Here is a 7,303-nt window from a genome sequence, read left to right as displayed (position 1 = left end):
AATTAATCGCATTTAAGCGTTTTATATATTGGTCATTTCTTGTAAGTAGTCCCATACAACCAACAGATATCAGTCCAGTGTTTACCAGACTATATACTTGTGGAATATGAAGTGTTTTTACTGTATAGTGTTTGAGTAAATGAAAATCCAACTCCCCATAATTGTCCATTGTTTTTGAACATGAGTCAAGTTCACTACTTTATGTGGTCATTTCTAATAAGCAGCCCATACAACCAACATATATTAGTTCAGAGTTTACTATACTATATATCTATGAAATATGAAGTGATTTTACTGTATAGTTTTTGAGTAAATGATATTCAAAATCACCATAATTGTCCATTGTTTTTAATGTTGACTCGTTTGCTGCTCTAGCTCTAGCTTTTAGCATAACTTCCCTGCAAACACGTCAGTACTGCACTCACAAATAAACAAGGCAATGCATTCATAAAATATTTTTAAAACGATTGAATGGGCCAGAACAAAACATAGAGTTTAATTATGTGTTATCGAAGCAAAGCGACCTCTATCTCCCTCCATTATTATATTGAGAGGCACTTTATATGAGCCAATTAAATTAATATGAAACTGAGAAATTGTGATTTAATACTTTATATTATATTATATATTATATATATATATATATATATATATATATATATATATATTTTTTTTTTTTTTTTTTTTTTTAACATTCTCATTCATTCATTTATTCAATGTATTCAGTTTATGGTGACTGTGGCTTTGGAGCCTACCCAGAGTAACTAGGCACAAGGCAGGAACTCCACCCAATCCATCACAACATGAGTTTTTGGATTGAGGGTGGGGACTAGAGCCTTTGGAGGAAACTCATGCAGACACTGGGAGAACACACAAGACTCTTCAAAGACAGTCACCTGAGGCAGGGTTTGAACCTGCAACCCCAGAACCCATGAAGCTGTGTGACAGCGACACTGTGGTGCCTGTCAAGTTGTTTCAGCCAACACTACCTATGTTTGATTAAATTGAAATATCTTATAATCTAATGAATCTAATGTTTTGTAGGGATTACAAATAGCAATATATGTTTAATATGGTACACCAAAATAATACTTGAAATAAGAAAATATACACTATATTGCCAAAGGTTTGTGGACACATACTCATCCAACATCTAAAATTAAGCTTTTCTGCCTTTGTCTCTGTAATAGCATCTGTCCTTCTGAAGAGTTTCCTGGTGGAATATAAACATACTGTAATATTATGATGACATACATTTACAAGAAAACATTAGTGCAGTGAGGCATGTTGGATGAAGAGATTTGGATCACAAATGCAACACTTCAGGTATTGGATGAAGCTCCAACACTCCAGTAATAAGTTCCATCATCCCATACCTCAGTGCTGAAGAACATAACCCCCTTCTAGCCCACATTTGGGACTGAGCTTGCTGAATTTAACTAAGCTCTTTTCACAGTGGCCTATTCCAAGCCATTCTTTAAAATGCAGTTATACAAACTTGAAGTGTCCACATGAACTCATACATTTTAAGGGTCTGTACAAATGTGGAAATTCTAACAGTTGTTTATTAGTCTTGCATTTTGTGTTTGAAGTATATGTACTGAGTCATTTGCAAAAATAACAAATAGACCTGTAATAAGTTTTGTTTTTAATTGTAATATTGTATTGTGGTGTTTGTATTCAAGAAGGTGAGGGGAAACAGAGGCAAAATTCTGGCCGTATTTACATAAAGACACAGGAAAGATACTACATAGATACTACAAAGATACTCCCCTTTGTCTACATCACCATGTTGCCATCATTGGTGTTGCTAGAGTATACATCCCAAAGCCCCAGAGGTACCAGCTTGCTGCTGAGGAACTGTTTGTTCAGGGCCTCATTTGAGCTGGGCTTTTTCCCTAGGTCATGTGAATATTGCTGTTTAGTACCACTCCCGTTCCCTGGGTTCCCTCCACTAGCCAAGGCATCACATGTTTAGCTTCTATCCACTTTTAAAGCTCAGATCTTACATAATACAACACCTTACTTTGACTTCTCCATCAGTTGACATTGTCTGTCAAATTCAGCACGTTTGTTAACATATTTAACTATTTAACCAAGTTCAATCAATAAACTACTCATTGAATATCTTTTTAGACAATGATAATAATGTGGTGAACCTTAAAATATGAAAGATTTTTTCATCTCAATATTCACCTCGACGTTTTCAGTAAGTTCTCTGACACTTTCACTATTAGACAAAATGTAGTCGCTGTTTTCTGTTCTATCTCTGTTACAAATAATTATTAATGACATTTGAGTTGTTTAAACCCTAATTAATAACCATGTAATAAGCAGATTTTTAAACCTTTATGAATATAGTTTTATTTTGTGATACCATATAGTGCCCCAGGGCTGTGACTAGAGATGATTAGGGGGGCTAAGCTTTAACCAAGGGGGTCTGGGGTAATTGCCTCATAGAAGCAAATTTCTTGATGAGGTATAGATTAAGCAAAGCCACAAGAAGCTGCCTTTATAAAATAAAAAATATAGAACATCCATCTACATGTAGAAAAACAAAACTGAGTTGTGAACAGCTATTAACTGATTATGTACCAGTATATGTAAAATACACAGTTTATTAATACATATTAATTCTGTCTGCCCTAAATACGGCAGTGTTTAATGCATGAATATTTTAACTGGCTTATTTTTTTCATCTTCAACAACACTGCACCTTCAACAACAATCAGGTCTCCTCTGCTAGCAAAATGCTATTTCAACTAGTGCATCAGTGGCTTTTCAATTTAGTTAATTAAAGATTGTAATAGGCATTCAAAGAAAATTTGACCATCATTTAAACATTCATTTAAAGAACATTTGGGGGGGGAGGGGGCTACAGCACCCCTAAAACAGGTCTAACAACGTCCATGCCGTGCCTTATAACAGTAAACTAAATTCAAGAGTGTAGTGAATGAATTTGAACCCTACCTCGTGTGAGTTTTTACCAAACAATGCAGTGGATTATGGGACCTCTATTCACTAGTGTACGGATCCCCTAAATGGACTGGGGGGAAATAAAAAAAGACTATTTATTTTGCATTCTCTCTCAACGATTATCGTTCCCTCTCAAATATTTTGTGTTCTCTTGCAAATATTTGCATTCCCTCGCAAACACAATTGTGTTCCCTTGCAAATGTTTATGATACAAAATTGGGGCTCATTCAACACATCAGGACACTGCATTTTCCAGGTAAATCCAGCTACTTCAAACATATATTATTTGCAAGGAGACGCAATATATTTGTGAGAGAACACAATTGTGTTTGCGAGGGAATGCAAAATCAATAGTCTTTTTTTTCCCAGTCTCTTTAGGGGCGCCGTACTAGTGTCCATGGGTTGTACATTTCTTTTTACAATGCATTCTTGCATTGAAGAAAGCGAGGGAGATACATTATAGTAAAATGATCCTTACTGATACAGCAACATTTACTGTCTTTACAAAGACATATAATATCTCCCACACCTTTTGAATAACACACAAAATGCAGGAGGGGTGTCCACTCAAATAAAAAGACACACAGAGACAGTGGCTTAACACAACACAACCAAACCACTGTCTCTGCATAATAAACATAAACATAAACATCACCAAACAAACACAGCTAAACACTAAACAGTGAATCAACTACAACAGTAACAAACAACATCACAACAAAGTTACTTACTGTGGTGATTATAGGACATCTTAGACCCTTTGCATGACCCTGCCCCCTTAGCGCCCCTCTGATGCACGGGGACTGCAGCAGACACCAGAGTATTATAATACGACCTTATTGGCTGATTATAAAGTAAGGGTGCCACAACCACAAACTAACAATGCAAATGAAATGTATTAGTCACTGACAGTTAGATAGTATTGTTTACAAAGAAATACATAAAAGCTAAAATTTTAGACAAGTCTAACAGTGGCTGTTCATTCTGAGCCTGTTACTGATGCATAGGCCTTAGTCACTATACTTTATTGATAATTTAATATGTTTAGGCCTGTAAAAGTATGTGTTTGTCATTCTGATAGAAGATTAACACTGAAGAGAAAAAGGCTAAACACAGCACAGGGGACTAGCAGAGCTCTATCACATGATTAAAGAACATCCTGATGGCTCTGACAAATTGTGAAATAAGAGACTTCATTTGAAACAATTACGTGATTCTCTACATTACATTGTTTAGGTTTTACCAGAGAAGGTTTGCCCCTTTGTCATGGATTTTTTTGTCACAAATAACCAGCTGATATGTCACAGATTGATAAAACTTAATTAAAGATGGAGATACAAGGTTTGGATCTGACAGTAACCTTTAAAATTACATTTACACTCTTTGTACCTTTAGTAAAAATAATGCACCCGTACAGTACCATTTTTTCAGAGATAAAAACTTTTTCCCAAGAAGAAATTACATGGGCTCATGTTGTTTACCAAGTGAATCAGAGAAAGAGTCCATTTATTCATGAGGATATGAAACATGATATCTAATCTAGATCAGCTTTCATAGTTTCAGAATTTGTACAAACACATTATGAGTTCACATCTGATTAAATGAGCAACTTATTCACTTGCCTAGCCATCTCCACACTTGCATCTACATTCTGCAGGACTAAACATATAATAACACATATTATTATGTTTTTATTCAAAACAGGTCAGCCACATCAATATAGGGGCAGTCATGACCATAAGGGCCAGAAAAAAAAAATATTATGGCTGAAGTGTCCTTGAGCAATGCACCTAACCCCCAAACTGCTCCCTGGCACAGAGGTGGTTGGCAGCCCCCTGTTCTTGTTTTGTTTGTGTTTACTGCCCCTAGTGTGTGTGAAGAATTGCTTGGTAGCGTGTGTCCGTGTGTTCACTAACACAAATGAGTCAAATGCAGAGAAGCAATTTCCACAAGGGTATCAATAAAGTTGATTCTTCTTCTTCTTCTTTTTCTTCTTCTTCTTCTTCTTTTTCTTCTTCTTCTTCTTCAATATGCCTGTACAGTTCAAAGCAGGCCTAAGCTATTAATGTGCCATTAATGCAATGACGCATTAGCACTGAAAAGTGTATTGGTGGAGCCTTTTGTTAAGTGTAAGCGAGTAAGTGGTTGCCTTTGTGAGTGAATCAATGAATACAAACCAGTTACATGAGTTGTTTGCATCTAACAGCAAGAATAGTATTAAGTAAATTGTGCTATTTGTTTTTATTATCAAATGGGTGGTAAGAAAAATGAATAAGAACTATTTCTCTTTGGAAACAATTTTATTTTGAATTTAATATCTGCATGATTAAATTCAAGATAAATTTGTTACAGCTTCCAAAGTACTACTTCCACATCTAGTCATCAGGTTTCTAGTATAAAACACTGCATAAAAGTGTTTCATGCCTGCTGACATCACATGATTTAGATGCTTGTTGTTTAATTTGCTTCTGTTTTTTTTTTTTTTTTAAAGTAAGGTGTTGTAATCATAGTAAACAGAGAAGATCAGATGACTGAAAAGCTCAGTGATCTAGTATAGGTGATAGGTGAACAGCAGTCAGAGCAAATGTGTTTATGATAATGGTTCAGGGTGCCACTAGAGGGCACTAACACTATTGTAGACGGCTTGAAGGCCTGTGGCCCTTCTCCACGTCCGTAGTTATGTGACGTCAGTAGTGTGTGTGTATTATTTTTATTTGTATTAATACACCTGTATTCCTATTTTTTGGGAGGGTGGAGGGGGGGTATTTGTCTTGCACATATCTATGATTACACCTGCTCGAATCTGCGAGTCACAAATACGGTCCTTCCACGAATGACAACTTCCGCGCTCTCAGTTTTGCTCCAAATATCTCAGTGAGTGTAAAAGTAAACACTGAGCACAAATGCGAAGAGGCAGCGTTTTATTCTGGAACAAACGAGTACGGTTTTTAAATGAGAATAAAATCCATCTCCTCTCTATAGCTTTTAATTAGTTGTATATATCATTTCATTTGTTGTTTACCGTGGGCTCATTTAATACTTTATTGTATCTACACTGGCTCGGATTTTTTGCCTTTTTTTTTACGTGTCCTTTTTGATGTTCTTATTTAACTTTCTACATTTTTATACGTTTATATATTTTTCTGTGTATAATCTGTATTTTACATTAGCGTTTTCTTTCTTGCATATAATCACTTTGCATTACATGTGATATACCAATTATATTATTTGCAAAAAATCTATTAAACATATAATTTATTAAACCTAATAAATATTAAAATAAATCTCATATACTCCACATAAAATGCTTATTTAAAATATCTAAATATTTTAGAAACAGAGGACTAACATAGTGACATTTTTTTAGAACATATATTTTATGAAACGGGAAATCATTCAAATGATTACAATAAGTTGAAAATTTCAAACGTTTACGTGTTACCGGCCAAAACTTTACATTGTAAAAAACAAGACTACTTTCTAGATCTACTAGGGGCACAATAGTCTTTTGGTGTCTGGAAACATTATAATTTGAATTGGGTATCTGTCACCGCAACATTGTTAGCGTCATCTTTGTCATGTAAGAGCGACAGATTTTTTTCTGTTTTCTTTTATTTATTAAATATCTTATTATTATTAATGTTGATGCATTTGAAATATAAGCAATTCAGGCAAAAGTTTTCTTTGTAATAATTCAGTTCCAGTTAAAATATTGAGTTATTGAGTCAAGAAATAAATGGATTAAAAATATTCACTATGAATAGTGACACTGATAATTGTACAGTGTTAATCACTATTGTCAGTCATGGTGGTTGCATAGGGCCTGGCTGTTTACAATGTGTCACAAAGAAGATAGAAAAGGCGGAAAAAGAAGCTAATTCTAGGGTATTTGAATGCTCTTGTGGGGTAGGAAAGATAGGCCTTTTCTGCCTAGCAAGTAACTCTGTTTATCAATATGTTCAAGCACGGACAGAGGTGTCTGGTTCAAAACTGATAATTCACTGAAAGTGTTTTGCTTTGTTCCCAGTTTTGGCTTCTACCCATATCACATTGTCCTGCAATGCAGATAAGACCCTAACAAAATAGAGCAGGGCCCGAAGCAGAAGGAAGGCTTTTTCTATATACCTTCACCCTTCCTCAGTATTTTTAGCATGAAAATGCCAGCTAATATTTACATTATGTTCAAATGTTATGATCTGTTAACCCATAAAACATTTTTTAAAGGTTGTGATCTGATACAGAGAAGTGAGTGCGTTTGTGATATATATATATATATATATATATATATATATATATATAGCCAGTGTACCAGCTGTTCTTACTTGGA

This window comes from Hoplias malabaricus, chromosome 6, assembly GCF_029633855.1.
Source record: "Hoplias malabaricus isolate fHopMal1 chromosome 6, fHopMal1.hap1, whole genome shotgun sequence".
Lineage (NCBI taxonomy): Eukaryota > Metazoa > Chordata > Actinopteri > Characiformes > Erythrinidae > Hoplias > Hoplias malabaricus.
Note: the sequence above shows the minus strand (reverse complement) of the source record.